We start from the raw sequence: 19,532 nt of genomic DNA, 5'->3' as shown, positions 1-19,532 counted from the left end.
CATGCTTTGTCCTGAAAATGGAAAAAACAATTATAAATATGGCATTATTTTAACATTATAAAAGATGAAACAAGAATAACACGATCCAACATATGAATAACCCCAGCTGATGATGAAGCATGTCGAATGCACATCATTGAATAACTATGGAATATCAAAAGTTAGTGTACTCACATAAACATCATGTGACTCTGTGTTAGACCATGTTCCATTCTTCGTGTGGGTGAGTTCGCACAGAGTAATACAATCTGGCTCTTCTCCAGTTTCGGGGTTTCTCTGCAAGTGATATAACAATTAGAAGATTGAAACATGAAACCATGTTTAGCAACGAGGCATAAATAATTAGTTAGACTCATACCTTCTCAAAAATTACTTGCGAGTAAGATTTTGATCCAATTCTATGTTTTGTCTTCTGTTTCTTACGGTTATCGGTGTTCTTTTGGCTGCGTTCCTATCAATTCATGAAAACGAAATATAACGAGTCAAACAAGCCATTTCATCTTAACACATAGTAGACAAATTGTGTTCTTAGAGATAACCTGGAATTTTAAATCAGTGCCAAAATACTCAATCATCCATTCCCATTCTTCTGGTTGTAAATCTTCCGGTAGATTAGCCAATCTAGCTGCATCTGTTTTGTATGCCTTGTAAGTGGAGCTTAGAGTTGATCGCCAGCCTGTGTATCGCTCTTTCGCAATTGTGAGTACATTGCAGCTTCATTATGCATTGTATCGTATAAATGACTCAGGCTTCAACACTTGTGATTTTAAGCAGGCTATAACGTTATTGTCTTGTGTGAGTCATTGAAGATAACAGAAAACAATTCAGGTTGTGTGTGGTATCCTGTATGTATCCTTGCTGTGTTGTCTTGTGATGTAGCTAGTGATGCTATTGACTGTAGTGCAGGTACTAATGCAACTGCAATGTTTGTTTAACAGGACAGGCTTTACGGAGATAAGGTAAAATGACACGAGATAAGAGCTGGCTGGATAAGGAAAGAGATTCTGTTGAGGGGCAAACTGGCATGAAGAATTTCTTGAATTTTGCTTTCGATGGTCCTCATCCAAAATCAGTTGTACCATGTCCATGTAGGAAATGTCTGAATAGTGCTCAGAGAAATAAAAAGGAGGTTCATACTCACTTGTTGTATTATGGGATGGATCAGAGCTACACTCACTGGATATACCATGGTGAACAACCTGATGAGGGCATCATGTATGAAGATTCTGATAATGAAGACGATGTAGATGATGGTGCTGGAATGTGTGACATGCTCCATACTCTCATAAGGGGCACGGGCATGGAAAGTAATGTAGATCATGACGAAGGTACAAGAGACATTCATGTGGATGATTCCAACGGTGATGGAAGAAACCAGGAGCCAAATGCAACAGCCAAGGTGTTCTTCTAACTATTGAAAGAGGCAAAAAAGAGCTGTACCCAGGTTGCGAGGATGTCACAAAACTATCTTTCATTGTGAAGCTTTACCAAATCAAGTGTATATCTGGGATGACCAACAGAGCATGTGACTTAGTTATGTAGATGTTCGCACAGGTGCTGCAAAAGGGTCACTGCATTCCTACTAATCTCGCAAAAGTAAGCAAGGTGATCCGTGATCTTGGGTTGGATTACAAGAAGATACACGCGTGCGTTAATGATTGTGTGTTGTTCTGTAATGATCATGCTGATGTCGAAGAATGCCCTGTCTGTCACGCGTCTCGATGGAAATCTGCTCCTACCAGTGACGAAGACAATGCATCAAGTCGTAAATCAAGGAAGCCAGTGCCACAGAAAGTTCTAAGGTATTTCCCACTCATTCCAAGACTGCAAAGGTTGTACATGACAGAAGTTATGTCATCACATATGAACTGGCATAAGGAGGGTCGGGTGGATGATGGCGTAGTGAGGCATCCAGCAGATTCGAAGGCCTGGAAGCATTTTGATAATAAATATTCCAAGAAATTCTCAAAAGATGCTCGCAGTGTTCGGCTTGGCCTTGCTTCAGATGGATTCAACCCTTTTGTTCTCATGAGTATATCACACACTACATGGCCTGTCATTCTTATCCCATATAACTTGCCACCTTGGATGTGCATGAAACAACAAAATTGGATTATGTCAATGATTATTCCAGGACCAAAGTCAGCAGGAAATAACATAGATGTATACTTGGAGCCCTTGATTGATGAACTAAATATTCTATGGAAGGATGGTGCTTACACATATGATGCTGCAACTAAAAGAAATTTCCAGATGTATGCATGCTTGTTATGGACCATCAATGACTACCCAGCTTATGCAATGCTGAGTGGTTGGAGCACAAAAGGGAAGCTAGCATGCCCGTATTGCCACAAACATACAGATTTTTTATGGCTAAAGTATGGTCGAAAGCATTGCTACATGGGACACCGACGTTTTCTGCCGAGGACACACAAATGGCGTCAAAACAAGTTCTTGTTCAACAACAAGACAGATAATAGAGAAGCTCCAGTGGCACTTACTGGTGAACAAGTTGTGCGGGAGCTTGATAGCATTTAGCATGCACCGTTTGGACTATCAAATAAGAGAAAGCGACCGGAAACTAATAGCTGGCATAACTGGCGGAAGAAAAGTGTATTTTTCCAGCTCCCATATTGGAAGTAATTGCTCGTTAGGCACAATTTGGATGTTATTGACATCGAGAAGAACATTTGTGACAACATTCTGGGGACTTTGCTTGAGATGGATAAGAAATCAAAGGATGGTGTGAAGGCTCGTATTGATTTGGAGGACTTGAAAATTAGGAAGGACCAACATCCAAAGCCCGGTAAGAATAAGTATGAAATAAAGAAAGGTTGCTACACTTTAAAAAGGAAGGGAAGATAATGCTCCTCAAGTTTCTATAAAGCATTAAGATGCCTGATGGCTATGCTTCACACATTAAGCGATGTGTGGTCCTCGATAAGTGCAAGATTAGTGGACTCAAAACTCATGACTGCCATATTATATTTCAGATACTTCTTCCTATTGCGTTGCGCAATCTTTTGCCACAGAATGTTGTTAACCCATTGCTTCAGCTGAGTAAATTCTTTTCTGATTTATGCTCCAAGGAGTTAAGGGATGAAGATTTGGAGAAGTTGAGCAAAACAATTCCAGAAACTCTATGTCAGCTCGAGATGATCTTTCCACCAGCATTCTTTGATATTATGATGCATCTCCCAATTCATCTTGCTGAAGAGGCCCGGTTGGGAGGGCCTGTCTTGTATAGATGGATGTATCCAATTGAGCGATACTTGCCTACGCTCAAAGGATATGTGCGTAACAAGGCTCAACCAGAAGGTTCTATTGCAGAGGGGTACATACTTGAAGAGTGCATGACTTTTTGTAGTCGATTCCTTGATGGAAGGCCCACCAAGCTAAGTCGGTCCGAACGTCATGAAGATGGACGTACAGATCAACCACCAACAGGGATTAGCATAATGAGTAGAGTTGATTACTCCAACAAAGGTTTTGTTTGTGAATCATTCTCTTTGGCTGAGATTAATAGAATGAGGCATTTCATAATAACAAACTGTGAGGAAACTGCACCATGGATGGAGTAAGCATACTTGTGTATTTATTTCACATCGTGATATGCATTAATAATTGTCTTTTGAACTAAAAATCATTTCTCTTTGAAGTGAACATCTTGAGGAGCTCACAAGTAACAATTCTCCTAATCCTCAAAAACAACACAAGGAAGAGTTTGTTGGATGGTTTGAGAGATGGGTAAGTTTCTTTCGTATTTTCACTAGTGTTCCTCATAATAATGTATCAATGTTGTACATTACACTCAAACATATTCTATTCGATGAAACAGATCATAGAACTCCACAATGATGGCAAGGTCAGTAGTCTTATTTATGCACTAGCTAAAGGACCCGATCACCTAGCTCGTGTATACAACCGTACAATTTTGAATGGATATTTTTTTCGGAATTCATATGTAGAGAAGGATTTGAGTACCTAAAATAGTGGCGTCATAGTTAAGGGCGATGCAACCACGAGCAATATTGATTATTACGGGGTGATTAAGAAAATCATATTTCTTGACTTTCCTCTTTTGGGTAACGTAGCATAAATTCAAAATTTTTCCTACGCATGTTCAGATCTTCCTATGGAGAGACCAGCAACGAGAGAGGGGTAAGAGCATCTTCGTACCTTTGAAGATCGCTAAGCAGAAGCGTTTGCTAGAACGCGGTTGATGGAGTCGTACTCGCGGCGATTCCGATCTAGTGCCGAACAACGGCACCTCCGCGTTCAACACACGTGCAGCCCGGTGACGTCTCCCGCACCTTGATCCAGCAAGGAGGAGGGAGAGGTTGGGGAAGAAGACCAGCAACACGACGGCATGGTGTTGGTGGAGAGACGAGGTCTCCCGTCAGGGCTTTGCCAAGCGCCGGCAGAGAGGAGGAGGGAGAAGTGCGGGGCTGCGCCGAGGGAGAGGGAAAACTGTGTCCTCCAAAGGCCAAAGGTGCCCACTATATATAGGGGAAGGGGAGAGGGGGTGCCACCCCTAGGGTTCCCACCCTAGGGGGTGCGGCAGCCCTCCCAGATGGGGGGTGTGGCGGCCAGATGGGGAGGAGGGGGTGGCGCACCCCTCTGGTGGGCCTAAGGCCCACTGAAGTTAGGGTTCCCCCCCTCTTTTTCTTTCCCCTGCGCCATGGGATGTTTGGGGAGGCGCACCAGCCCAACTAGGGGCTGGTTCCCACCCCCACTTATCCCATCTTACCTCTTGGGGTCGCAGCCCCCCTTCGGTGGTCCCCCGGGACCACCTCCGGTGGTCCCGGTGGTCCCGGTACGTTATCGGTGATGCCCGAAACACTTCCGGTCTCCGAAACCATCCGTCTTATATATCAATCTTTACCTCCGGACCATTCCGGAGCTCCTCGTGACGTCCTGGATCTCATCCGGGACTCCGAACAACTTTCGGTAATCTCGTATAACAATTCCCTATAACCCTAGCGTCATCGAACCTTAAGTGTGTAGACCCTACGGGTTCGGGAGACAGGCAGACATGACCGAGACACCTCTCTGGCCAATAACCATCAGCGGGGTCTGGATACCCATGGTGGCTCCCACTAGCTCCACGATGATCTCATCGGATGAACCACGATGTCAAGGATTCAATCAATCCCGTATACGATTCCCTTTGTCTGTCGGTATAGAACTTGCCCGAGATTCGATCGTCGGTATACCTATACCTTGTTCAATCTCGTTACTGGTAAGTCTCTTTACTCGTTTCGTAGCACGTCATCGTGTGACTAACTCCTTAGTCACATTGAGCTCATGATGATGTTCTACCGAGTGGGCCCAGAGATACCTCTCCGTCACACGGAGTGACAAATCCCGATCTCGATTCGTGCCAACCCAACAGACACTTTCGGAGGTACCCGTAGTGCACCTTTATAGTCACCCAGTTACGTTGTGACGTTTGATACACCCAAAGCACTCCTACGGTATCCGGGAGTTGCACGATCTCACGGTCGAAGGAAAAGATACTTGACATTAGAAAAGCATTAGCATACGAACAATACGATATAGTGCTAGGCTTAGGATTGGGTCTTGTCCACCACATCATTCTCCCAATGATGTGATCCTGTTATCAATGACATCCAATGTCCATGATCAGGAAATCATGATCATCTATTGACTAACGAGCTAGCTAACTAGAGGCTTGCTAGGGACACATTGTGATCTATTCATTCACACATGTATTACTGTTTCCTGTTAATACAATTATAGCATGAACGATAGACGATTATCATGAACAAGGAAATATGATAGTAACTATTTTATTATTGCCTCTAGGGCATATTTCCAACAGTCTCCCACTTGCACTAGAGACAATAATCTAGTTACATTGTGATGTATCGAACACCCATAGCATTATGGTGCTGATCATGTTTTGCTCGTGGAAGAGGTTTAGTCAACGGGTCTGCAATATTCAGATCCGTGTGTACTTTACAAATATCTATCACTCCAGTTTGGACATGGTCCTGGATGGAATTGTAGCGGCGCTTGATGTGCTTCGTCTTCCGGTGAAACCTGGGCTCTTTGGCTATGGCAATGGCTCCAGTGTTATCACAGAAGAGTGTCATAGGACCCGACGCGCTTGGGACCACTCCAAGGTCGGTGATGAGCTCCTTCATCCAAATTCCTTCATGAGCCGCTTCTGAAGCAGCTATGTACTCCGCTTCACATGTAGATGCTGCCACGACTTCTTGCTTGCTGCTGCACCAGCTCACTGCCCCACCATTCAACACATATACGTATCCGGTTTGTGACTTAGAGTCATCCGGATCTGTGTCGAAGCTAGCATCGACGTAACCCTTTACGACGAGCTCTTCGTCACCTCCATAAACGAGGAACATTTCCTTAGTCCTTTTCAGGTACTTAAGGATATTCTTGACCACTGTCCAGTGTTCCGCACCGGGATTACTTTGGTACCTCCCTACCAAGCTTATCGCAAGGTTTATATCAGGTCTGGTACACAGCATGGCATACATTAGAGAGCCCACGGCTGAAGCGTAGGGGACAGAACTCATCTTCTCTCTATCTGCTGCCGTGGTCGGCGACTGAGTCTTACTCAATCTCATACCTTGCAAAACTGGCAAGAACCCTTTCTTTGAGTTTTCCATATTGAATTTCTTCAATATCTTGTCAAGGTATGTACTTTGCGAAAGACCTATGAGGCGTCTCGATCTATCTCTATAGATCTTGATGCCTAATATGTATGCAGCTTCTCCAAGGTCCTTCATTGAAAAACTCTTGTTCAAGTAGGCCTTTATGCTCTCCAACATCTCTATATCATTCCCCATCAATAATATGTCATCCACATATAGTACGAGGAAAGCTACAGAGCTCCCACTCACTTTCTTGTACAGACAGGCTTCTCCGTAAACCTGTATGAACCCAAACGCCTTAATCACCTCATTAAAGCGAATGTTCCAACTCCGAGATGCTTGCACCAGCCCATAGATGGAGCGCTGGAGCTTGCATACTTTGTTAGCACCTTTAGGATCGACAAAACCTTCTGGTTGCATCATATACAACTCTTCCTTAAGATTCCCGTTAAGGAACGCTGTTTTGACGTCCATTTGCCAAATTTCATAATCATAAAAGGCGGCAATTGCTAACATGATTCAGACTGATTTCAGCTTCGCTACGGGAGAGAAAGTCTCTTCGTAGTCAACTCCTTGAATTTGTCGAAAACCCTTTGCGACAAGTCGAGCTTTGTAAACGGTTACATTACCGTTTGCATCAGTCTTCTTCTTGAAGATCCATTTATTTTCTATGGCTCGCCGTTCATCGGGCAAGTCCACCAAAGTCCATACTTTGTTCTCATACATGGATCCTATCTCGGATTTCATGGCCTCAAGCCATTTGTTGGAATCCGGGCCCGCCATTGCTTCTTCATAGTTCGAAGGTTCACCGTTGTCTAACAACATGATTTCCATCACAGGGTTGCCGTACCACTCTGGTGTGGAGCGTACCCTTGTGGACCTTCGTGGTTCAGTAGTAACTTGATCCGAAGTTTCATGATCATCATCATTAACTTCCTCTTCAGTTGGTGTAGGCATCACAGGAACAACTTCTTGCGTTGCGCTACTTTCCTGTTCGAGAGGGGGTGTAATTACCTCATCAAGTTCTACCTTCCTCCCACTTACTTCTTTCGAGAGAAACTCTTTCTCTAGAAAGGATCCGTTCTTGGCAACAAAGGTTTTACCTTCGGATCTAAGATAGAAGGTATACCCAATAGTTTCCTTAGGGTATCCTATGAATACGCATTTCTCCGCTTTGGGTTCGAGCTTTTCTGGTTGAAGTTTCTTCACATAAGCATCGCAGCCCCAAACTTTAAGAAACGACAACTTAGGTTTCTTGCCAAACCACAGTTCATACGGTGTCATCTCAACGGATTTAGACGGTGCCCTATTTAAAGTGAATGCTGCAGTTTCTAATGCATATCCCCAAAATGATAGCGGTAAGTCGGTGAGAGACATCATAGATCGTACCATATCTAATAAAGTGCGATTACGACGTTCAGACACTCCGTTGCGCTGCGGTGTGCCAGGCGGCGTCAGTTGTGAAACGATTCCACACTTTCTTAGGTGTGTGCCAAACTCGTGACTCAAATATTCTCCTCCACGATCAGATCGTAGACATTTTATTTTTCTGTCACGTTGATTCTCAACCTCATTCTGAAATTCTTGAACTTTTCAAACGTCTCAGATTTGTGCTTCATCAAGTAGATATACCCATACCTACTCAAATCATCGGTGAGAGTGAGAACATAACGATAACCACCGCGAGCTTCAACGTTCATTGGACCACACACATCAGTATGTATTATTTCCAATAAGTCGGCGGCTCTCTCCATTATTCCTGAGAATGGAGTCTTAGTCATCTTGCCCATGAGGCACGGTTCGCATGTGTCAAATGATTCAAAGTCAAGAGACTCTAGCAGTCCATCAGTATGGAGCTTCTTCATGCGCTTAACGCCGATATGACCAAGGCGGCAGTGCCACAAGTATGTGGGACTATCGTTATCAACTTTGCATCTTTTGGTACTCACACTATGAATATGTGTAACATCACGATCGAGATTCATCAAGAATAAACCATTCACCAGCGGAGCATGACCATAAAACATATCACTCATATAAATAGAACAACCATTATTCTCTGACTTAAATGAGTAGCCGTCTCGCATTAAGCAAGGCCCTGATACAATGTTCATGTTTAAAGCTGGTACTAAATAACAATTATTAAGGTTTAAAACTAATCCCGACGGTAGATGTAGAGGTAGCGTGCCGACGGCGATCACATCGACCTTTGAACCATTCCCGACGCGCATCGTCACCTCGTCCTTGGCCAGTCTCCGCTTATTCCGCAGTTCCTGCTTTGAGTTGCAAATGTGAGCAACAGCACCGGTATCAAATACACAGGAGCTACTACGAGCGCTGGTAAGGTACACATCAATAACATGTATATCACATATACCTTTAACGTTGCCGGCCTTCTTGTCCGCTAAGTATTTGGGGCAGTTCCGCTTCCAGTGACCTTTTCCCTTGCAGTAGAAGCACTCAGTCTCAGGCTTGGGTCCGTTCTTTTTCTTCTTCCCGGCATCTGGTTTACCGGGCGCGGCAACAACTTTGCCGTCTTTCTTGAAGTTCTTCTTACCCCTGCCTTTCTTGAAACTAGTGGTCTTGTTGACCATCAACACTTGATGCTCCTTCTTGATTTCTACTTCTGCAGACTTGAGCATCGAGTACAACTTGGGAATGGTTTTCTCCATCCCTTGCATGTTGTAGTTAAGCACAAAGCCTTTGTAGCTTGGTGGGAGTGACTGGAGGATTCTGTCAATGATAGCATCATCCGGAAGTTCGACTCCAAGTGAAGTCAGACGACCGTGTAACCCAGACATTTTGAGTATGTGCTCACTGACAGAACTGTTCTCCTCCATCTTACAGCTGAAGAACTTGTCGGAGACTTCATATCTCTCGACACGGGCATGAGCTTGAAAAACTAGCTTCAGCTCTTGGAACATCTCATATGCCCCGTGTTGCTCAAAACGTCTTTGGAGCCCCGTTTCTAGACTGTATAACATGCCACACCTGACCAGAGAGTAGTCATCACTTCGCGCTTGCCAGACGTTTAGAACGTCCTGCGCTGCTGCGGGAGCGGGAGGGTCACCTAGCGGCGCATTAAGGACATAAGCCCTTTTAGCTGCTTCAAGGATGAGCTTCAGGTTGCGAACCCAGTCCGCATAGTTGCTACCATCATCTTTCAGCTTGTTTTTCTCTAGGAATGCGTTGAAGTTGAGGTTGACGTTGGACATCTACAATATTTATAAAGACAACTTTTAGACTAAGTTCATGACAATTAAGTTCATTTAATCAAATTAAGTATGAATTCCCACTTAAATCGACATCCCTCTAGTCGGCTAAGTGTTACATGATCCATGTTGACTAACCCGTGTCCGATCATCACGTGAGACGGACTAGTCACCATGGTGAGCAACTCATGCTGATCGTATTCAACCATACGACTCATGTTCGACCTTTCGGTCTCTTGTATTCGAGGTCATGTCTGTACATGCTAAGCTCGTCGAGTCAACCTAGGTGTTTTGCGTGTGTAAATCTGGCTTACACCCGTTGTATGCGAACGTTAGAATCTATCACACCCGATCATCACGTGGTGCTTCGAGACAACGAACCTTCGCAACGGTGCACACTTAGGGGAATACGTTCTCGAAATTTTAGGAGGGATCATCTTATTATGCTACCGTCGTTTTAAGCAATAAGATGTAAAACATGATAAACATCACAATGCAATCATATAGTGACATGATATGGCCATTATCATCTTTGCTCATTCGATCTCCATCTTCGGGCATCGCATGATCATCATCGTCACCGGCGTGACACCATGATCTCCATCATCGTGTCTCCGTGAAGTCGTCACGCCAACTACTACTATCACTACTACTATGGCTAACCGTTAGCAATGAAGTAAAAGTGGCAAGCACATGGCGTTGCATCTCATACAATAAATTAAGACAACTCCTATGGCTCCTGCCGGTTGTCATACTCATCGACATGCAAGTCGTGAAACCTATTACAATAACATGATCATCTCATACATCATACATGCAACATCACAACTTTGGCCATATCACATCACATGTCAAACCCTGCAAAAACAAGTTAGACGTCCTCTAATTGTTGTTGCACGTTTTACGTGGCTGATTTGGGTTTCTAGCAAGAACGCCTTCTTACCTATGTGACAGCCACAACGAGGATATGCCAAAGCTATTTACCCTTCATAAGGACCCTTTTCATCAAATCCAATCCGACTAGAGTAGGAGAGACAGACACCCGCTAGCCACCTTTATGCACGATGTGCATGTCTGTCGGTGGAACCAGTCTCACGTAAGCGTACGTGTAAGGTCGGTCCGGGCCGCTTCATCCCACAATACCGCTGAAAAAGAATAAGACTAGTAACGGCAAGCAAATTGACAAACCATCGCCCACAACTTTTGTGTTCTACTCGTGCATGGAATCTACGCATAGAAAACCTGGCTCGGATGCCACTTTTGGGTAACGTAGCATAAATTCAAAATTTTTCCTACGCATGTTCAGATCTTCCTATGGAGAGACCAGCAACGAGAGAGGGGTAAGAGCATCTTCGTACCTTTGAAGATCGCTAAGCGGAAGCGTTTGCTAGAACGCGGTTGATGGAGTCGTACTCGCGGCGATTCCGATCTAGTGCCGAACAACGGCACCTCCGCGTTCAACACACGTGCAGCCCGGTGACGTCTCCCGCACCTTGATCCAGCAAGGAGGAGGGAGAGGTTGGGGAAGAAGACCAGCAACATGACAGCGTGGTGTTGGTGGAGAGACGAGGTCTCCCGGCAGGGCTTTGCCAAGCGCCGGCAGAGAGGAGGAGGGAGAAGTGCGGGGCTGCGCCGAGGGAGAGGGAAAACTGTGTCCTCCAAAGGCCAAAGGTGCCCACTATATATAGGGGAAGGGTAGAGGGGGTGCCACCCCTAGGGTTCCCACCCTAGGGGGTGTGGCAGCCCTCCCAGATGGGGGGTGTGGCGGCCAGATGGGGAGGAGGGGGTGGCGCACCCCTCTGGTGGGCCTAAGGCCCACCTAAGTTAGGGTTCCCCCCCTCTTTTTCTTTCCCCTGCGCCATGGGCTGTTTGGGAAGGCGCACCAGCCCAACTAGGGGCTGGTTCCCACCCCCACTTAGCCCATCTTACCTCTTGGGGTCGCAGCCCCCCTTCGGTGGTCCCCCGGGACCACCTCCGGTGGTCCCGGTGGTCCCGGTACGTTACCGGTGATGCCCGAAACACTTCCGGTCTCCGAAACCATCCGTCCTATATATCAATCTTTACCTCCGGACCATTCCGGAGCTCCTCGTGACGTCCTGGATCTCATCCGGGACTCCGAACAACTTTCGGTAATCTCGTATAACAATTCCCTATAACCCTAGCGTCATCGAACCTTACGTGTGTAGACCCTACGGGTTCGGGAGACAGGCAGACATGACCGAGACACCTCTCTGGCCAATAACCATCAGCGGGGTCTGGATACCCATGGTGGCTCCCACTAGCTCCACGATGATCTCATCGGATGAACCACGATGTCAAGGATTCAATCAATCCCGTATACGATTCCCTTTGTCTGTCGGTATAGAACTTGCCCGAGATTCGATCGTCGGTATACCTATACCTTGTTCAATCTCGTTACTGGTAAGTCTCTTTACTCGTTTCGTAGCACGTCATCGTGTGACTAACTCCTTAGTCACATTGAGCTCATGATGATGTTCTACCGAGTGGGCCCAGAGATACCTCTCCGTCACACGGAGTGACAAATCCCGATCTCGATTCGTGCCAACCCAACAGACACTTTCGGAGGTACCCGTAGTGCACCTTTATAGTCACCCAGTTACGTTGTGACGTTTGATACACCCAAAGCACTCCTACGGTATCCGGGAGTTGCACGATCTCACGGTCGAAGGAAAAGATACTTGACATTAGAAAAGCATTAGCATACGAACAATACGATCTAGTGCTAGGCTTAGGATTGGGTCTTGTCCACCACATCATTCTCCCAATGATGTGATCCCGTTATCAATGACATCCAATGTCCATGATCAGGAAATCATGATCATCTATTGACTAACGAGCTAGCTAACTAGAGGCTTTCTAGGGACACATTGTGATCTATTCATTCACACATGTATTACTGTTTCCTGTTAATACAATTATAGCATGAACGATAGACGATTATCATGAACAAGGAAATATGATAATAACCATTTTATTATTGCCTCTAGGGCATATTTCCAACATCCTCCTGATAAGGAGGTTGTTCTATTCCAGTGTGATTGGTTTGATGTGCCTCCTTCCAATAGAACTGAGAGTAAGGGGTATAAGAAGGACACCAAATATGGAATTATTGGACTCGACACTACTCTACACAGATTCAAGGGGGACCCTTACATTCTAGGCCTTCAAGCTCAACAGGTTTTCTATGTGAGAGTTGTGAAGAACCGTGATTGGGCAACTGTTATTAAAATGAATCCACGCAATTTGTTTGGTCCTTCTGTTTTAAATGGTGTAGGCCTTGATGAAGCTGTTGAAGACGATGAAGGTGGTGAGGCAGATGTAATGGATGTCATAGATGCAGAAATTACAGTGGCAAAGATTACACTACCTGAAGAGATCACTAGTTGGAGTAGAAATGATGACGAAGGATCAAGCATTGATGTTTCAGTCATAACAAATATAAAACCTGTTGAGTTTGAAGATTATCAATTCGAATCTGATGATGATACGGATGATGATGAGGCTTATGTAAATGATGGCCACGTTGCTCCTTTGGGAGAAGAAGAATTGGATGATGACGAGGGGTTCTTTGTGTAGAATTAAATCTCTTGGTAAGGTGCTTTTCACATGTTTAAGCCATGAATATGAATTCCTGAACTTTTTTTATGGTTACCTACGAGTGGTACTCAAGAAACTATGCTGGTGTACCAAACATAAGTTTAGCCAGTCAACTTCTATAGGGAATGCAAAACACTTATGAAACAAACATAGAACGTCTAAGCAGAAATAAGGTACATGTTTCCTTACTTTAGCCAAAATGCTACATATTGCTTTATTTCCTGTAGGCCTTAGCATCCTGTAAAAGTAAAATAAGAAGCCATGTTATACGGTTTGTGAAAGCGAATGCATGAATGGTACTAACAAACACATTTTCTTTCCATCGGCCAAGTTATGAAGCAAGACCCTCAAATACTTTGTAGGCTACATTGTAAGTGTTGCCAACAGTTTTCAGGAGAGTTATTTTTAGTCAAATCAGGAATATAAAGGCTGGCTAAGAAATACTCACATCAGTCAAAATAAAATTCCTCGGTGCAAAATTTGAATTGTCCATAACTACTACAATATAGCAACGAATCCATACTCTCTTTTCATGTACCATGGAACATTACCACTGTTGCTTTTGATACTCAAGCAGACATTTGTGTTGGTGCCTATAAGAAAATTGGAAAAGATATTAGATATATGATAACATAAACAATAATCCTACATAAATTATTTTGTAGGTTAAGAGAGAACTTAAGAGCCTCAACAAAGATGTGATGTGAGTCCTTGACCGGCTCAGAGTAACATACTTGTTTCACACTTTCTGATACATGCAACCGATTACGTTGCTGATGGCCTTGCATCCGGACCTGCAGCAGTGAAATGTCATGGTGGAAAGAGAATGATGAAGTTGTTAGGAAGTATTAGTATTAGTCTAGGAGTCCTCATTAGTCTATTAGTATTAGTCTAGGAGTCCTTATTAGTCTATGTTTACTTTCCTTGCACCTCAAGTCTTGTGTAATATATATATGCCCCTTGGGCCTTCAATAAACATAAGTTGCTTTCCTAATAGAAGTAACTAGTTTGGCTGATATACAATCCAAATATGGTAATTATCTCTTTCAGATGATATACTGTAAGAAGAAACCTAGTGGGAAATCAAGCACCAATAACCTTTGACTAAATCTCAATTGATAGAACTGATGAAAAGGTACCAATTTTCTGCAATAGGTTGGCCCCAACTAATCTCTAGGTAGTATACTTTTGCTAATGTTGTTGATGGCATATCTCAAAGTATTCAGGTCATAGTTTGATAATTTTCAGTTTAATCACTCTCATTTTACATCATCAAATCATATGAGTTATTCACTTATTCTTATTGAGCCGATATGTTGTTTCATGCTCAAACTACATGCTCACTAGGTTGCATATGCCATCAGCCACCAAACTGGAAAACTGACGAACTCCTGCTGAGTCACCTCCAAATAATTCAAATCAGGGCCTGGAGTGGAACTGAAAATGAAGTTACTTTTGTGGAATGGTTGCTTAATTGGGCAACAGTGCTAAAAGTAGTGATGATAACTTTCCATCAGTCAGTTACTGAAAGCAACGCCGAGGATCTTTGCCACACATTACTAAGCATCTCTAGGCCGGAAATATGCATGAAATTTCACATGTACAGTGACTTGTATGGGAAGGTCCCGTATGTTCCTGAAGGCTAAGACACCTTCTCGTGTCTTGCACTATAGTTGCTAATACTCTTTTGGTATCAACAACACTCTGCGGTCCAAGATGTTAAAATGTCATCAACGCATTTTGCAAGATGTTAGAACTTGCTTCATGGTTCATCTGTTGTACCAATCACAATTTATGTTACGTTCATATCAGAGTGCATATACTTTGCATAGCCACTGCTTAACTGCATCACCCTTGGGCAAGTCAGAGCACTTCAATATAGCATTTTTATGTGTCTTTAACATTTTCAAACAGATCTTACAGCCCATGTACCACCAGTCATTGGTAGAGACTACTCGGATAATCTTAATTTTCAGTTTGTAGATCTTTTATACAAAGGAGATAACGAAACTTGTTCAGCTGTAATGTATGAATATTTAAGAACATGACAGTGTGTTGACAGTAAAGTACCATAGTTCTAGCTGGATCCATCACTCCTAAGGCGTGGATAGTTGTCTCGATTACTTCTTGTTGGCCTTGGCCAGGATTTCGTAGTAGAAAAAACTGAATATGAGTTGAAGCGCATAGTACAGAGAGTAAATAAACACCTGAAGAATCCAAAAGAACACGATTTGTTTGCCACTTTCCTTCCCAGACAAAAACAGGGCAGAAACAAAGGATTATACCGCAAGAACGGACAAATAGAGAAGATAGCAAGCCACAGGTATAGACCATTAATATCAACACCATGTTCATCTGTAACACGTAACCGTAGAAAAACCGCCGAGTCGCCGACACAGGTGCAACTCCCACCGGAGGGATCCGCCCACTAGAGGATGAACCAACTCTGCTCACGAAGAGGCGGACCAATGGATGCAGGCATCCCAATAAAAGAAGAAACCTAAAAGGACGGAGAGGAGGCACCAGATCCAGCAGCAACAATCCCACAAGCCCACGTGACCCAGTAACAACTGAAGTGGAAGCAAATGGCATAACAACGGCGAACCTACTAGCTCCTCCATGGCCACCAGCTGAAGCTGAAGCCAAAGCCGAAGCAGATGGCACTGCAGTAGCAGGGCTCCCACGTGCACGTGATCCAGCAACATCCCGCTGGACCCGCCCTTTCCACAACGGGAAGGGAAGGAAGAGGGCCAATCTTTGCTATTCTTGGATGATTATGACGACATCGTCTAGAGAGCCCAGATCGCGTGAGAGAGAGGAATAGTAGGAATAGTGTGGGTTGGTTGATCATTCTAGAAATAACTTACATCTGACCCAAACCCACATGGCAACCAATGGAAGGAACATCGTCCCAGCCTAACCAAGAGCTTGACATGCGTCACACCTTTGTACGCGTGTATCGAGCGAGCTCTCCCCAGCGCGTGATGAACTGGCTGGCCGATCAATTCGGTGACTAACATATGGAGGAAAAACCGACAAGTAAACCAAATCCACGTGTCAATGCACCGTTTCACCTTGCGTTACACTGCGGATTCACCCTGGCCGGGCTAGCTTAGCCGGTTTAATGTAGTACTCCCTCCGTCCCAAAATTCTTGTCTTAGCTTTATCTACAAATGGATGTATCTAAGTACTAAATTTGACTAGATATATTCGTATCTAAACAAATATCAGACAAGAATTTTCGGACGGAGGGAGTAGTATATATATATGTGTATGTGTGTATATATGTATAAATACATAGTGACTGTTGTTTTATACTCCTGGGTGTACATACTCCCATCCTTAGTGGAGGCGTGGAAGACTCTGTTGTAACAAACTAACTTTATTAAAATTAAGAAAGAAGGTTAATCTCTGTTGCATGCAAAACAACACACATAAAAATAAGAACGTTGGCGCGATATTAATATCCGAGTGGTCTGAATCTGCTTGTGCACCCTAGAGGGCGTGAGTACGAATCCTTGCAGCACTTTGTTTTTATTTCTATCCCACAAGTCCTTGTTTTTGGGAGAAAACACCCTAGTTCCAAAATAAAATATGTATTCCTATCCGAAAAATAATATTGGTATTTTTAGCAGAAAATGTGTTATATCCATTTGTAAACTTTGTTCATTGTTTTGGTTAATTAAAATTTATGTAATTAATAAATACTTTAGTTCCTCCTTAAAACTTGCAAAAATCTTCACTTAAAATCCATAAATCCGAATATTAATTATATCTCTATAATTAAGACAAAAATGCAGATATGTTCTATTGCTCCCTTTTTGCATCACTAGGGGATTGTTGCAACATGTTGTAGATATTACCATGATTGCACAATTTGTCGGAATATATAATAGTTATTGCAACACGATTAAGGTGAGGCAAAACGTCGTCCTATTACAACCAATACATGTTTTGTCGGAATACAAAGCCATTTGTTTGCAACAATGTCTATGTCTAGTGCCCACTTCAAAATTGTTGCAATATGCGCCAGCATGTTACCACAAAGATTTACTTTGTTGCATTACCTAAGTCTCTATCGCAACAAAATGACTAATTCCCGCAACGAAACTTATTTGTTGCAATATCACTGCCATATTACAACGGTGATCCAGTTTGTGGAAATACACGATTTCTATTGCAACAAAACGGACTACTTAGAGCGACAAAACTAAAAAGTGGAAATACGTAGGGCATATTACCACGAACTAAAAGTTTGTGGTAATATAGCATTTTATTTCCACGAAAGATTGTTGTAGAAATAAATTTTGTTTCAATAGACCGTATTCTTTGTAGTGCATGTTATACAAGTTTTGAGGAACAGCTGCCAAGGTGGGGACGATCACATCCCCTTAGTCTCCTTTGTTTATCACTATTCTGATTTATCATGAACAAAGCGTGAAGGAGGTTTTGTTTGTTGCTATTATCTTTTACGAGCTGGGCGCACTCATGCCAGTCCCTCCTTGTATTAGGGCTTTGCAGATTAGACATGCAGACCCAAGATAAAGCTTGTCCAGTATGAGAAGATCATGAATTATCTACTAATTCCTCATGAGTTAAAATAGAGGCACAACACATGAATAATTTTGAAAGTTTTAAAGGTAGAACATGAGAAATTTACTTGGAGTGGCGGTTAAATACCACATGTAGGTAGGTATGGTGGACACATTTGGAAAACTTTGGTTTTGGGGAGTCGGATGCATGAGTAGAGCTCATACTCAGTACAGGTGAAGGCTATCAAAAGACTGAGAGCGACAAATTAAGAGAGCAATAATGGCCATAATCATGCATAGCGACAAAAACACTATTAATCAAAGCATAAATGATATTACAAGTCAAAAACTAAATGATCATAGGGGCTATAAGTGACTGGTTTGTAGTCATAACATGGTGTGAGCATGCGTCAAGGCAACCCAAATGAAGCAGTAAAGGAGAATACCACAATATTATGCTTCGATATGATAAAAACAACACATCATTCTTTCAATGGCACATTAAGCACTCTCAGCTATTTGAGACAAGTCATGCTACATCAATAACTACTAAGCATATAATTAAGATAATATCTAACATGACATGTTAAAGTCTAAGCCACAGTCTAAACAAGCTTCCTATTGCACCACTGATGACCCACAAGTATAGGGTATCTATCGTAGTCCTTTCGATAAGTAAGAGTGTCGAACCCAACGAGGAGTAGAAGCATCTGACAAGTGGTTTTCAGCAAGGTAATATCTGCAAGCACTGAAATTATTGGTAACAAGTAGTTGTGTGGTGAAATGATTCGTAGCAAGTAGCAAATAACAAAAGTAACAACGGTGCAGCAAAGTGTCTCAATCCCTTTTGTAGCAAGGGACAAGCCTGGACAAAGTCTTATAGGAGGTAAAACGCTCCCAAGGACACATGGGAATTTCTGTCAAGCTAGTTTTCATCATGTTCATATGATTCGCGTTCGCTACTTTGATAGTTTGACATGTGGGGGGACCGACGCTTGGGTACTGCCCTTACTTGGACAAGCATCCCACTTATGATTAACCCCTCTCGCAAGCATCCACAACTATGAAAGAAGAATTAAGACAACGTCTAACCATAGCATTAAACTAGTGGATCCAAATCAACCCTTACGAAGCAACGCATATACTAGGGTTTAAGCTTCTGTCACTCTAGCAACCCATCATCTACTTACTACTTCCCAATGCCTTCCTCTAGGCCCAAATAATGGTGAAGTGTTATGTAGTCGACGTTCACATAACACCACTAGAGGAAAAACAACAGACAACACATCAAATTATCGAACAAATACCAATTTCACATGACTACTTACAGCAAGACTTATCCCATGTCCTCAGGAACAAAAGTAACTACTCACAAATCATAGTCATATTCATGACGAGAGAGGTAATGAGTAGCATCTAAGATCTGAACATATAATCTTCCACCAAGTAATCCAAGTAGCATCAACTAAAAAGAGTAATTAACACTACTAGCAACCTTACAAGTACCATACGGAGTCGCGAGACGG

The sequence above is a fragment of the Hordeum vulgare genome, chromosome 5H, assembly GCF_904849725.1.
Source record: "Hordeum vulgare subsp. vulgare chromosome 5H, MorexV3_pseudomolecules_assembly, whole genome shotgun sequence".
In the NCBI taxonomy this organism is placed as follows: Eukaryota; Viridiplantae; Streptophyta; class Magnoliopsida; order Poales; family Poaceae; genus Hordeum; species Hordeum vulgare.
This window is presented reverse-complemented; position numbering follows the sequence as displayed.